Genomic DNA, 15569 nt, shown 5'->3' on the forward strand with positions numbered 1-15569 from the left:
TTTAGTGCATAGAATGACTCCCACACCCCTAAGAGTATGCTCACATCATATTCTAGCTTTCTCTTCTTATTTTCACCTGTCAACACACTTTACATTAGCTTTCCATCCTCTAGGAGGCTCCCAACTGCTCTTGATTACCCTTAACAATCTTGATAAGGTTTTATTCCTTTTTTGTAGTTTTCTATTTTCATCTCAATGAGGCCTAGGGATATGCTTGATTAAAAAGGAGTGTGCAGGGTACCATTTTGAAAGAAGTGATGGACCCAGTGGACCTCCCAGTTGATGGAATGGTCTGACCAAAGATAGGTTAGTACAGTTAAAAGGATTATGGCAAAAAGTTTACCTGGAACAGAGAATGAATTAAGTGAAAGTAAATAATTTGGGACTTGAGGATTCAAAGTTATATTAATATGTTAGGGATCAGGGAGCAACTGTAAGTTCTTAAGCAGCCGAGTGTCAATGGAATTTAGCAGGCAAGGTGTAATTATTGAAAAAACATGAAACTTCTGAAGGGCATTTTCTGGGCAGGTTTTGGTAAAATATAAATAGTTCTTTACTTTTCCATTTTGGTATTAGCTTCAAGACTTGAACTTGAGAGTCATTTGGCCTAAATAAAAAGGTGAATTATTTAAAATACCTTGGAATTTATTTAACTGTTTTAAACAGCCACATGTAAAATATAGTGAGAGGAGAAATATTGTTTAGGGTTAAGATCTTCCTTGACTATAATTTGTATTAAATATTAAATACTTAGTTCTATGAATGACACATGACAAGCTCTCAATAATTACTGATTATAATAGTGCTGCCTGACATTCATTTAGTTTCACGTTTCTTCAAAACACTTTGATGTGTATCAATGACATGATGTTAATAATGATCCCTGTCAGGAATAGGATAGTTCTTAATATCCCAATTTTTAAGAGTGGTAGAGTTGAAAGAGAGAAAAGTGAGAGTAAGAGAGAGATAACAAATATGACATCATTTTTAAAGTGTTTAAAGCAGGATAACAATTTTTTTTTTTTTGAGACAGAGCCTCAAGCTATCCCCCTGGGTAGAGTGCCGTGGCCTCAGAGCTCACAGCAACCTCCAACTCCTGGGCTCAGCGAGTCTCCTGCCTCCGCCTCCCAAGTAGCTGGGACCATAGGCGCCCGCCACAATGCCTGGCTATTTTTTGGTTGCAGCCATCATTGTTGTTTTTGGCAGGCCTGGGCTAGATTTGAACCCACCACCTTAGGTGTATGTGGCTGGCGCCTTAGCCACCTGAGCCACAGGCACCAAGCCAGTATAACAGTTTTATAAGATACTGTGAGTTGGTTTGCCCGACCTATTCCAACTCCTTTCTAGTGTGAAAATTTGGAAGATACCGTACTGCAGAGGTTGGAAAGATAAAAAAAAAAAAATACATTTCCTAGACTCTCCTTGAAGCTGGTAATATGGGTCAGCTTCTGCAAAAATGATGCATACCTGTGAGATTTGGAAGGATGAAATAAACAACACGAGAGTGGCCATACAGAGAGAGACAAGGTCTCTCTTCTCTTTTGTGGCAGAAGCATTTGTTCTTTTGGGCAGCCCTGAAAGAGTTTTTCAGGTTCAGTCTCTAGGATCACAAGTGCTGACTGATGGGTGCTGCAGTAGTGGAGTTTCTACTAAAATAGTACAACCAAGTGGTTTTGGAAGTTTTTCTTGGCTGATGTTCCTGACTGCATAGCATTCAAATCTGGGTCTTCTGGGTTTTGTGGAAATTCTGTAAATAACAGAATTCTGTAATAATTCTGACCAGATTTCTTTTTTTTTCATTTACATTTAAATTAGCTAGAGTGAATTCTTTTATTTGAAACTAAGATCCTATTTATTTTTTATAATATATATTTATTTCTGATTAATATGAGGGTACACATATCATTATTTTCATTTTTGCCATTTTATTTTTATGTGTATACACATTTGCCTAAAATTAGTGAATTTCTAGGCCAGGTTCAGGTAATTGAAGAGACTTTATAGGTAGTTTATATTGTCTAGATCCAAGGTATGCTGTAAACAGAGTCTGGAGCAGAATGGGAAATAGCATCTTTCTAAAGATAGGCTTAGAAATTCTAATCCAGCAGGTTAAGATGTTTCCTTTTTCTGGTAGCAGAGCTGACTGATACCTGGCTGTTAGGCCAACATTCACTGGTATAGCCAAGAAAACAGGATACAGACCACCAAAAATAAGACCAGTCAGTCCTCTCCAGGTTACAGTACAGGTTTCACAATTCAGTTCACCTGTAGTCAAAGGTGAAGTTACAAAACTTCTGTAAGCTATACCTGTTGTCAGAAACGGAAGCACTGCCATTGGTAAGCTGGTGGCAATACGAGCTTTTGTCACATTCAACATGCATTGAAAAAGGCTGTTTGATATTAGGCCACAAAGAGCAGCATTAAGTCTGATATATACTGATCCATGTTCAAGTAAATTCCTTTCTGTTTCTGGAAACTGGTTAATTTTTCTGGTTATGATAATGAAATGTGCTTGGTTTTCCTTAGTGTCATCTGCTTTATGATTTTCCATCTTGAGCCTTATGCTCTCCTTTTCTCAGGAGCCGCTGCTGCCTCCAATTTTCCTCAGCTAAGGCTGGGGTTCACTGCAACCTTTGTCCAACTCTCCTGGGTGCAGCCATCTTTGGCTGACACATGACTCGATCTCTATTTTCATTTTTAAGGTAAAGTTCAAGTTGTAGTTGAGCCTTTCACCGTGCACATTAGGTGAGAGCCCACCATTCACCCTTCCTTCTCCTTCCTCTCTGCTTTTCTTCTTCCCTCCCCTTGCTGGACTATGCTTCCTGTTTTTTCTTTTGTGTGGGCATATAGTTTCTATATTGGTTTCACATTAGTATTGAGTACATTGGATACTTGTTTTTCCATTCTTAAGATACTTTACAAAGAAGAATGTGTTTTAACTACATCCAAGTAAACACAAAAGATGTGAAGTCTCCCTGTTTTCTCTTGTCTGAAGAGAACTCTGTGGTATACATATACCACAGTTTGTTAATCCATTTATAGGTTGATGGGCACTTGAGTTGATTCATGTCTTTGCAATTGTGAATTGAGCTACAACAAACATTCTAGTGCAAATGTCCTTATGGGATCATTATTAACATCATGTCATTGATACACATCAAAGTGTTTTGAAGAAACGTGAAACTAAATGAATGTCAGGCAGCACTATTATAATCACTAATTATTGAGAGCTTGTCATGTATCATTCATAGAACTAAATATTTTATATTTAATACAAATTATAGTCAAGGAAGATCTTAACCCTAAACAATATTTCTCTTCTCATTATATTTTACATGTGGCTGTTTAAAACAGTTTAATAAGTTCCAAGGTATTTTAAATAATTTACCTTTTTACTTAGGTCAAATGACTCTCAAGTTCAAGTCTTGAAGCTAATACCAAAATGGAAAAGTAAAGAACTATTTATATTTTACCAAAACCTGCCCAGAAAATGCACTTCACTTAAGCTTATTTTCTTAAATGTTCTTGTTAGAAAACAATGTTGAATTTTGTCAAAAGCCTTTTCTGCATCAATTGAGAGAATTGTATGGTCTTGGTTTTTAATTATTTTTTATGTGGTGAATTACATTTATGGATTTAAGTATGTTGAATGAATCTTGCATCCTTGGGATAAAACTCACTTGATCATGATATATAATATTTTTAATATGTATCTGTGTTCTGTTTGCTAGGATCTTATTGAATATTTTTGAATCAATATTCATTCATGATATTGGCCTATGGTTTTTGTTTTTTGTTGGTTTTTTCCCTGGTTTTGGGATCAGGGTGCTATTTGATTTGTAGAACATATTGGGGAGGATTCCTTCCTTTTCAATATTTTGAAATAGGTCATGCAATATAAGTACTAGTTCCTTTTTGAAGGTTTGGTGGAATTCTAGTGTGAAACCATGTGGTCCAGGGCTTTTCTCTTTTGGAAAATTTTGTATTATTGGTGTATTTTCAGTGCTTGATATAGGTCTATTTAAAATTTCTTTTCTTTTCTTTTTTTTTTTTTTGAGACAGAGTCTCACTGTGTCACCCTCAGTAGAGTGCTGTGCTGTCACAGCTCACAGCAACCTTAAACTCTTGGGCTTAATTGATTCTCTTGCTTCAGCCTCCCAAGTAGCTGGCACTACAGGCGCCCACCATACTGCCTGGTTTTTTTTTTTTTTTTTTGGTAGTTGTCATTGTTGTTTTTAATAGGTCTGGGCTGGGTTTGAACCCGACAGCCCTGGTGCACGTGGCTGGCACTCTAAACACTGAGCTATGGGCACTGAGCCTATTCAGAATTTCTTATTATTACTGGTCAAATTTAGGAAGATGATGTGTTTCCACATCTTTGTCCATTTTCTCTACATTTTCAAATTCCTGAGTTTAGAGTTTTTTGTAGTAATTGTTTAGGATCTTTTGTATTTATTTGGTATCTATTGTTTCACTTACTTTTCTGTTTCTGGTTAGTCTGTCCAAGAGTTTATGGATTTTATTAATCTTTTCAATGAACCAACTTTTTGTTTCAGGGATCTTCTGAATGATTCTTGTATTCTTGATTTCATTTAATTCTGCTCTACTTTTGGTTCTTTCTTTTCTTCTGCTAGGTTTGGAGTTGGATTGTTCTTCTTTTTCTAGTTGATCGAGCTAGTCCGTTAGGTTGTTGACTTGTTCTTTCTCTGTTTTCTGGATGAAGGCATCTAATGCTATAAATTTGCCTCTTAGGACTGCCTTTGCAGTATCCCACAGGTTTTTATAGCTTATGGCTTCATTATCTTTTAGTTAAAGAAAAATAATGATTTCCTTCTTAATCTCATCCTTAACCCAGCTATTGTTCAGCATAAGGTTATTTTCCATGAACTTATTTGGGTATGAAGATTTCTGTTGGTGTTAAGTTCAACTTTTATTCTGTGATGGTCTGAGAAGATACAAGGAATAATTTATATTTTAAAAAATCTGTTGAGGTTATATTCATGCCATAAGATATGATTTATTTTGGAGGATAATAAGAATGTGTTCTTAGTTTTATTAGGATAAAATGTTCTGTATGTGTCTGTTAAGTTCATTTGTTCTAGGGTTGTGTTTAAGTTCATTACTTCTTTGTTTAGTTTCTTTCTGAAGGAACTAAGATCCATATGCCAAGACTGGATTTGTCTCTCGTGAGCATACTCACATTAACCAAGATCATGAAGTTAAGATGTAAAATCAGAACCTATTTTAAACTTATAACGGATGAGTTATTATGCAGAGTAAAACACATCCCCATAATCAATACATTCTCTTATTATAGATAGGACCCATATAGGTAACATACATTATGTTATAAAGATTATTTAGTGAGTGTGGAAATCAGGAAAACAGAGCAAAAGGAGCTGCATAAATTGAATGTTTTAATGGAAAAGGTTAAATTCATCAGATACATCTATAATTTCTATAGAGCAAATCTTTCTAATGAGGCCATTATAGTCTTTGTAGCTTCTCATATAAAGCACTTACTCTGTTGGAAAATGTTTGGATGAATAGCCCAACTGGTGTGGTTTTCTTTTTTCTATGGTTGACACAATTTAGATTGACAATGCCTTTCTTAAGAGATGCCAATACTTTAAAACAATTTATACTCAAGATTAGGTATTGACTAAAGCCTAGGATCCATTCTGTTTCTTTAAGATGACTGTCCATTTGATCCTTAAGATATAGCTCATCACTATTATGTTCTTGGATGTGAGAAGAAAATCCTTTTCCCCTTCGTGTACATCTCTCTTCCAATCCATTGTATATGTGATGACTGCAGATTTTAATTCCTAGAAGATAATCTGCTTTCCCATATTTTCAAATGGCATTCCCCAAATACTGCGGATAGTAGAAAGTAGGTCTGTCTTCTTTTTTTTTTTTTTATTTTGAGACAGAGTTTCACTATGTCACCCTCAGTAGAGTGCTGTGGCATCACAGCTCCCAGCAACCTCAAACTCTTGGGCTTTTAAGCAATTCTCTTGCCTTAGCCTCCTCCTTAGCTAAAAAATAGCTGGGACTACATGCACCCACCACAATGCACAGTTATTTTTTTGTTGTTGTTGTCATTGTTGTGTAGCAGACCCTGGGCTGAGTTTGAACCCACCAGCCTTGGTGCATGTGGCCGGTGCCCTAACTACTGAGCTACAGGCACTGAGCCAAAATTAGGTCTCTTAATATGAAGACTACTATTATTTTTCACACAAATGTGAGACACTTTGGATTACAGACTGAATTAATTAGTAGTAGCATTTTAAGAGGATCATAAAATGTTCAGATTTAGTTGGTCACTCAAGATGTCCTCCAAAATCAGACCTTATTAACTCATTTCTAACAAAAGAAGCATTAAAAGAGGCCAGTTTGACTTCAAAATACCAGTAATATTATGCCAGTTAGTATGTATAAACCTAGATGAAATGAACTAAATTTCTCAAGTAATAAAATATGACACATAAATCTAAGGGGTATAGTTGCAAAGGATTTTTAGGAGTTAGTGTGTCCAAGTGCCTGAGGGGTTATTAAGGGAAAAAAGAAGTTGCTGAAATTAATTGGATAGCCTGTTCTTTACAGCAAAATTTTCTTTAATCTGTCTCTGTCTTTCTCATATACACACACAGAGACATACCCCATATCCACTGTACATTAAAATCATGCTCAAATTCTCATTGCAGTTGGATAACAATATAAAAGGTGCACTAGGGTCTCCAAATCAGTGAAAATAGAAGCACAGAACAAGAGAAATTTCTGACAGTAAAAAGCACCAAAGCATTAAAGCACTAAGGAATATGGTGTTAAGAAAGGCCAGAGAACAAAAATTTTGATGAAGACTACACTTTAAAATAGTACTGCATGGAAATTATAACCATTATTCTAAATTGACTCAAGGATTTGGCTGGTTCTATTCTAATCTCTAACAGCTAAAAGACACTAGTAAATATCCATTTCAACAGGTTTAGTAAATACTTGTTTCACCAGTCCCTGAAGAGAGGCATTTGGAATTGAGAGTCATGATTGATAGTCCAATGGCTCTGGACAGTTGAAAGCCTAAAATACTAGAGGTGATAACAAGAGACTGTCAATAGACCGAGACAGGAAATTTTGCTCTGTGGTTAAGAAATTGTTCTGGAAGTTTCTTGGGAGTAGCTTTGATTTTGACATGTTAGATCTTCACATAAAAAGATATAAAATATTAATACAGCAGTGGGAATACTATTGCTTTTTAAGAACTTCATATTTATACATTTTGGGGGGGACTAAAGGATTTCACCTGTTTTCCATAGTCTTTGTGTTTGTATAATAAGAAAATTGATACCTCAAAATTAGGTGACTTTTTCAGCCTTTCATAGATAGGTAGTTAAGGTAGCTGAGCGGGCTGTTGACTTCTGCAGTACGGTTTTTCACTATTATGCTTTATAGAAGAAAATTCCTAACTCCTTTTGATATTAGTCTGGGAGCATTATTTAGAACTGGTTGAATGTTCTGGGAACCATTTAACTGAGGCATATAGAAAATTCCTGGGATTCTAAAATCATTAGATGTATGAATGTTGAAGCCAAAAGTAATACTGGGTCAAATTTTATTCTTTTAAGGAATAAACCATACTTTATGTTGTCTGGGATTCTTAGGCAAGGTTTGACCATTTAGCTTATGACATGAAAACTGACTAAGAGTTTGTGAAAAAAACGAACTTTTAGAGCCATATTCATGTATATTAAAATGGAAAACCCTTGTTGTATGAGCTTTTTTTTCTGTTTTTGTAGAGTACTTTTTTGACATTATTTATGAATATTGGTTCACTTCTCTCTGATAAGGGGTCAGCAAACATTTTCTATAAAAGGCCAGCTAGTAAATATTTTAGCTTGCTGGGCCAAATGGTGTCTGAGGCAATTTCTCAATTTTGCCCCCCGAAGTACAAAAGCGGTCATAGAAACACACAGGCAATAAACAAAAACTCAGTAAAACTCTATGTATGCTGAAATTTGAATTGTATATAATTTTTATGTCATGAAATACCATTACTCTTTTTAGCTGTTCCCCAACGATCAAAAAATGTAAAAAACATTCTTAGTTTGTGGGCTGCACATAAACAGGACAGGATGAATTGGCCTTTTTCCATACTTAGCTCACTCTGTCTTAAGTACAGGGCCTGAGAATCTAAGGAGTTCAAAAATATTTGACCTTGTATTTCTTAAGAATCTTAAATTTCTCAGATTAAATGTATCGTTGGTGGGAAAAGTAAAAACAAAATACAATTAAAGCTGCTGTTAATTTTTGTGCAGAAGATAACCAATACTTGTAGCTCAAAGTTTATGTATTTGTTATTTTTATTACTTTTTATTTTTTTAAGGCAAACATGGGACAGTTAATTGAGAAAGAGAAAGATAGGTTTACAGAGTAAAAGCAAGATACAGGCTTACAGAGCAAGATATGTTTGTCATAGACAGTGAATGGAGTCCCATTTTTGTGACAAGGAAAAAGGCCCAAAGTTTATATTTTAGCTACCTAATGGTCCTGTGGAGTCTCCAGGGACCACTAAGGGAGGAGCAATCTGCTTAGGTTTTAACGGCAGCATTGCACACTAAATCAGCACTCTACTCTCATCCTCTTAATGATCTGGACCTTCCCCACCTCATAGAAGTTAGCTGCAATATGAAAACTACTTTTCTACTACTTCATTATAATAATTACTCACTGTTATTTATGGTTATTATCATGAACGTTTCCAATGCACATGTTGGAAGCACATTCTTTTCTTTTGTCTCTTGCTGAGGTAAGTTTTTAGCCTCTTGCTTTTGATTACTAAAGAAATCTGCCTATTTTTAAACAAAAATAACATCTACAGAGATTCTAAAATCTTTGCACATCTTTAATTATGTTTTAATGATTAATTTTTTTACCTTTAAGTTTTCTTTATACAACACTGTTTTGAAGATGTCTTTATTAATAATTTAGATCATATTTATTAAAGAAAATATTTTTATGTGTTTGTTGGCTGTTTGTATTTCTTCCTTGGAGAAAGGTTTATTTAGATCCCTTCCCCATTTAAAAAATTGAACTGCCTTTTTACTATTGAGTTTTAAAATAGTTCTTGGATGTAAGCCCTTACTGGTTTTTTTTTTTTAGAAAGAGAGTCTCACTTTATCACCCTCAGTAGAGTGCTCACAGCAACCTCCAACTCCTGGGCTTAGGCAATTCTCTTGCCTCAGCCTCCCAAGTAGCTGGGACTACAGGTGCCCACCTCACCATGTGGCTATTTTTTGTTGCAGTTTGGCCAGGCCGGGTTGGAACCCACCACCCTACACACTGAGCCACAGCTGCCACACATGAATACTTGATTTACAAATATTTTCTCCCAATCTAAGGGCATCTTTCTTGATATTATCTCTTAAAGTTTAAAAGATTTAAATTGTGATCATCCAGTTTATCATATTTTTTCTTTTATTGCTTGTAATTTTGGTGTCATTTATATTGTTATTGCTCAATGCAAGATTATGAAGTTTTTCTCTTATTTTTTTCCAAAGAGTTTTATAGTTTTAGCTCTTATATGTAGATCTGTGGTCCACTTTGAGTTAACTTTTATGTCTGGTACAAAATAGAGACTCTCATTGATTCTTTTCTGTTGTTGCATGTGGATTTCTGACTTTCTCAGCATCATCTGTTGAAAAGGCCATTACTTTCTACTACATTTTCTTGACCCATTTAAAACTAGTTGACCATAAATGTAAGGATTTACTTCGGGGATATCAATTCTATTGATTTTGATAGCTTCCCAGTAAGTTTTGAAGTTGAGAAGATTCTCCAGTTTTCTTCCTCTTTATCTTTTTTCTTATTTCAAAGTATGACAAGGGTACACATGTTTTTAGTTACATGGATCACTTTTATAATGCTCGAGTCAGGGGTGTAAGTGTGCCTGTCCCCCGGATAGTGTTCAGTGCACCTGTTAGGTAGATTATTGCCCATGCCCCCCCCCCCCCATTTCTGTTACGTTTTACTTCCCTCTAGTCACCGATTTGCACATGAATTATTTCCAATTTAAAGAGTATGTGTGGTGTTTCCCCCCCATTATTTAGTTACTTCACTTAGATTAATGGTCTCCAGTTCCATCGAAAGTGCATTAAATAATCCTTCTTCGTGGATGAATAGTATTCTGTGGTATATATATATACCACCTTTTTTTTTTTTTTTTGGCCGGGGCTGGTTTTAAACCACCACCTCTGGCATATGGAGCTGGTGCCCTACCCTTTTGAGCCACAGGTGCCACCCACATATACCACATTTTGTTAATCCGCTCATGAATTGATGAGAACTTAGATTGATTCCACATCTTTGCAATTTTGAATTGTACTGCAATAAAAATTTGAATGCAGGTATCTTTTTGATAAAATGAATTTTTTTTTTCCTGTGAGTAAATACCCAGTAGTGGGATGGCTGGATAAAATGGTAAATCTACTTTTAGGTCTTTGAGGAATCTCCATACTGTTTTTCTTAGAGGTTGAACTTATTTGCCGTTCCACCAATAGTGCATAGGCATTCCTTTCTCTGTGCATCCATGCCAACATCTATTGTTTTTGGTCTTTTTAATAAAAACATTCTAACTGGGATAAGGTGCTATCTCATTGTAGGTTTCTTTCTCTCTCTCTCTCTTTTTTTTTTGAATGGTAACTGTGTACATTGATGCACTTTGGGGGTACAGTGTGGTGTTTTCACACACAATCCAAGACACTTCCATCAAACTGGTTAACATAGCCTTCATGTAACTTTCTTAGTTATTATGTCAAAACATTCATATTCTACTCATAGAAAGATTCACTTGTACCCTTGCAAGATGAACCACAGAAGTGAACCCTCGAATCCCTCTCCCTCCCCCCTCCCCATATCCTTAGGTTGTTATTAGGTTATAGCTCTTTTTTTTTTTTTTTGAATTTTGTTTTCAACTGGCTTTCAATGATCTTAGTTTCGAGCTTTTTTTTTTAATTTTATTTTTGTTTTCATTTCTTCCTTTAGTGATTCTCTTGTCCTCAGCCTCCCAAATAGCTGGGACTATAGGTGCCTGCCACAACACCTGGCTTTTTTTGGTAGAAATGGGGTCTCACTCTGGCTCAGGCTGGTTTCCAACCTCTGAGCTCAGGGCAATCCATCCGCCTTGGCCTCCCAGCGTGCTTGGATTACAGGCATGAGCCACCATGCTCAGCTCTCATTGTAGTTTTTTTTTTATTTGGTTACATTGAATTATTTGTTAGGGTTGATTATTAATTATAATTGATAATCTTATTTTAAAATGATTTAGTGATAGTTTAATGTAATTATCTTTATTTTTCATTTTTATATTTAATCATATGTATAATATTATTGTAGTCTTTAGGAATGGTGTAGATGGAGAATTATTATAATATATGTATAGTTTTGGGGGAAATCCTATGGAGTTATGTCTTAATATACTTCAAAGGAGAGATCTGTGAAGATACGGACATTTAGAACTAAACAGAAGAAACTTTTTATTGAAGTGTTTCTTTTTCTTATTTAGGGGACCTGGCAGAGACCGTGTTTTAATCATTGTATATCCCGTAGTGCTTTGCACATTGTAAGACTCAATAAACATTTGTTGTATCTATGAAGGAACTCTTTGTAGCAGGTATAATTTATTTAAAAAAATTGGTCTGATGTGATGGCTCACGCCTGTAATCCTAGCATTCTAGGAGGCTTAGGTGGGTGAATTACTTGCACCCAGGAGTTCAAGACCAGCCTGAGCAAGAGCAAGACCCCATCTCTGCTAAAAATAGAAAAACTACCTGGGCATTGTGGTGGATGCCTCTACTCTCAGCTACTTGGGAGATTGAGGAAAGAGAATCACTTGAGTCTAAGAGTTAGAGATTGCTGTGAGCTATGATGCCATAGCCGCTAGCTTAGGGCAACAGAGTAAGACTTTGCCCCCCCCCCCAAATTATTATAATAGTCTTGTCATTTCCAACTTCAAAGCATTGGCATGAGATTCAGCAGATATTAGAAAAAAATGAAAGGTGCAAATTTTTGCTAATTTAGCATAATATAATGGTGGCATATAAATGGCTCAGTTTACTTGTATTTAGCAAGGAAAAGAAATATTGAAAAAAGAATGGACATTTAACTTTAGTTTAACATCTTAATTATAGGATTTATTTTTTATTGTCAAAAGAATTAAATTGACCTCAAGAATAATATTATAGGCCAGATGTGGTGGCTCACACCTGTAATCCTAGAACTCTGGGAGCCTGAGGTGGGTGGATTGCCTGAGCTCATGGGTTCTAGACTAATCTGAGCAAGATCGAGACCCTGTCTCTAAAAATAGCCCGGCATTGTGGCAGATGCCTATGGTCCCAGCTACTTTGGAGGCTGAGGCAAGAAAATCACTTGAGTCTAATAGTTTGAGGTTTCTGTGAGCTATGATGACATGGCACTGTACCCAGGGTGACAAAGTGAGACTATTTTGGTGGGTAGTGTATCAGTCAGTAGGTTGTTGGAAGATAATTCAATAGACAGCAATTATGAACAGGTATTTCAGCTTACGATTTGAATATTTAGTTAAGTGGTAAATCCCTACTATGATCTTTTTTGTTTTATAGTATGGATTGCTATAATCTTTTGTCACTTTGTTTTACTATAAGTAACTTTAAATATGTGATACATCTGAATTAGGAGATAATAATGTTGTAGGAATTTTTTTTATGTGTATTATATGGATAAGTATGAACGTTTTGAGACAGGCTGTGTTATGATCCATTATTTCACTTTCAAGAAACATAGTTGACAACATCCTTTCTGATTCAACTGTTCAAGTTTCAACTTGCTGGGCTTATTGGTTTGCTGCAAGTGTATCATTTGTTTCCATCCATGTGGATTTTACATTTCTTGATCTTTGAATATCTCAAAACTTTTGTTAGGTGATATCTCGGAGTGGTTTTGATTTGGATTTCTCTAATGATTAGGGATGATGGGCATTTTCTCATGTGTTTGTTGGCCATCATCTGTTACCTTCACAGCAGTTTCTGTTCAAGTCTTTTGCTCATTTACCATGAGGTTGTTTGCTCTTTTCTTGTGGATTGAGTTCTGTGTAGATTCTAGTTATTAGCCCTTTGTCAGATTTATAGTGTGCAAATATTTTCTACTCCGAAGCCTGTCTGTTTGTTTTAGTTGTGGTACCCTTAGCTGTGCAGAAGCTTTTTAGCTTGATCATGTTCCATTGATTTATTTTTGGTATTGGTGCAAGTGCCAAGGGGGTTTTCTTCATAAAGTCTTTTCCTGGGCTAATTAGCTGACTTGTCCCCACACTCTTTTCTAGAATTTTTAGTGTTTCATATCTTACATTTAAATCTTTTATCTGGTGAGAATCAATTTTTGTCAGTGGTGAGAGGGGCAGGTCCAATTTCAGTCTTCTTCATGTGGCTAAGCAGATCTCCTTTGTTGGGTTTATCGAAGATCAGATGGTGATATGTGGCTGGGTTCATCTCTAGGTTCTCTATTCTATTCCATAGTTCTATATCTTATTTTTTCCCCCTGTACCACGCTGTTTGTTGCAGTAATGTTTCAAAATTAGGAATTTTGTACTTTATGCATAAATATATAATTAAAGTTTGACTAAGTATGATTAAAAGTCAAGGTATTTCCAGTATTTTAAAATATAGCAGACAATTTTTGCTTTAAGGTACTTTAGTTCTTATTGGAAGTAAAACATTCATTAGCTACACACATACACAAACCCTTACCCTTCTTAAATAATTTATTTTATCTAAAGGATGGAACATGAACATTACCTAAGCACTTGATGTTAAGCCCTGGCTCATTTTTTAGACTGGATCTGTTGATTGAGTCTCATACAGTTATTTTTGCCTAAATCACAGCCAAACTTTTAAACTTTGATGCATATTTTCACTTTTAGTATCTTTATGGAATAGGATGACACTTGGAAACTGTAAACTGCAGCAACTTTCTTTATAATTTATAATCCTTTCTCTTGTTTCCCCCTAATTTTACCATTTTTTCTTTCTTCTACACCCAATTTGACAACATATTTAGCAACTCTGCTTTATTAAAATATTTCCAGAGCATTCAAATTAGTTGTTTAAAGAAATCATAGACCCCTATATATAGTCTTTGAGAGGTTTATCTATTAAATCTATATAATTATATTTGAAAATCACATGAAAAGGTTGGGGAACAAAACTTTCAACCTCTTAATCAAGCTCAGTGGAGTAGAAGGTCTCCAATATATTGAAATAATTGGTGCTGAGCAGAAAAGGAGGGATCATTAGTATGTTGCATAGAGGGAATAAAGAATTTAGTAATCTGGAGAGGTGGTTCATAAAAAATATCTTATTTTATAGAATTAGTGGAAATATTCACTCCTGAGCTCTTTTGAGAGATCCCAGTCTTTAAGGAATGTTCAGTGGCTGGCTGCTCCTGCCCTTCCATGTTAGTTAAATCATTCTGCTGGCCTGTTGTGGGCTTCACCTGGCCATATTTACTCTCTGATGCATAACTGCTGGTGGCCTCGAAAGTAGAAGTTTGTTAGAAGGGAAGAGGGCAATGCTCAGTTTAAGGCTAATTATCCCCCACTCTTGAGACAAGACTATTCTATGTACTCTGCCTAATTTCTTGTACATGCTGGAGTTTTCCCCTCTGCACTATTCCCAGGCCTATGTGAGTGCCAAGTACTGTTACCTCAAATCCTTTTGGATAGTTCTTTCCCTAGCCGTGGAAAGTTCCTTCCCAAGTGATCAGTATTCAGTTGAGTACTCACAGACAACATCTGTAGATCTTCTGAATTCTCCCTCTGGGTAACTCTCTCCTTTAGCATTCCTTATCCTATGTACTTTTACTGCCTTGAGCTTCCAATACTCTCAGCCTTTTCTCCTTAGCTCAGATAGTTTGTCAGGCTCTGCCTTGGTTCTCCTTTCTGAATTGTAGCCTGGAAATCCTCTGATGGCAGTAGTCGAGGAATATCAAAGGGTTCATCCTATTTGCTTTCCATCTCTCAGAGGTTACTGTCCTTCATTGGTAAAAATTGGGGCAAGGCAAGAGAAAAGATTAAAAAATGTAAAGAAAGTTTCTGCAGTTCCTTAGTTTCCCATGTATCATTTATTCCATAAAGACACCAGAACTGGAAATGTTAGTCAATATATAATAGTTTGTTTCTGGTTTAGACAAAAATGACCATTTTTTCATACATTTTGTCCAGTATTTGGTTTCAAGTAGGAAAAGAATCTGGTCTCTGTTACTCTGCCTTGGCTGGACACACATGGTATATTTTAATAAGACTTTACTGAGATTTCGAGGATAATGAAATGGAAATAAAACAGCCGGTAGTTTACAGGGACAACCAGATGCGGCTACATTCCTAGTGTGTAGCCCCCAACCCTGAGTCCACACAGCCCTGGCTAGCTTTCCTGCCTTTTGTCCTGTCCTAAGGTTTTCCTCTATCATCTAAAGCAGTTTGGTTCCTTGCAGTTAAACTGCCTTCAGCATTTGAAAGGAAGGTCTTTGCTTTTTTTTTTTTTTTA

At 35.8% G+C, this 15569-nt stretch overlaps 1 protein-coding gene and 1 pseudogene across 2 annotated transcripts in view; one reads left to right on the forward strand and one right to left on the reverse strand.

Moving 5' to 3' along the window:
• Nucleotides 1–15569, forward strand: part of CTNNA3 (catenin alpha 3) — a 1564769-nt gene that overhangs the window by 107466 nt on the left and 1441734 nt on the right. The window lies entirely within an intron of this gene.
• On the reverse strand, nucleotides 1958–2551 carry LOC100940885 (annotated as a pseudogene).

The sequence above is a fragment of the Otolemur garnettii genome, unplaced genomic scaffold, assembly GCF_000181295.1.
Source record: "Otolemur garnettii isolate 467f Iridium unplaced genomic scaffold, OtoGar3 scaffold00008, whole genome shotgun sequence".
In the NCBI taxonomy this organism is placed as follows: Eukaryota; Metazoa; Chordata; class Mammalia; order Primates; family Galagidae; genus Otolemur; species Otolemur garnettii.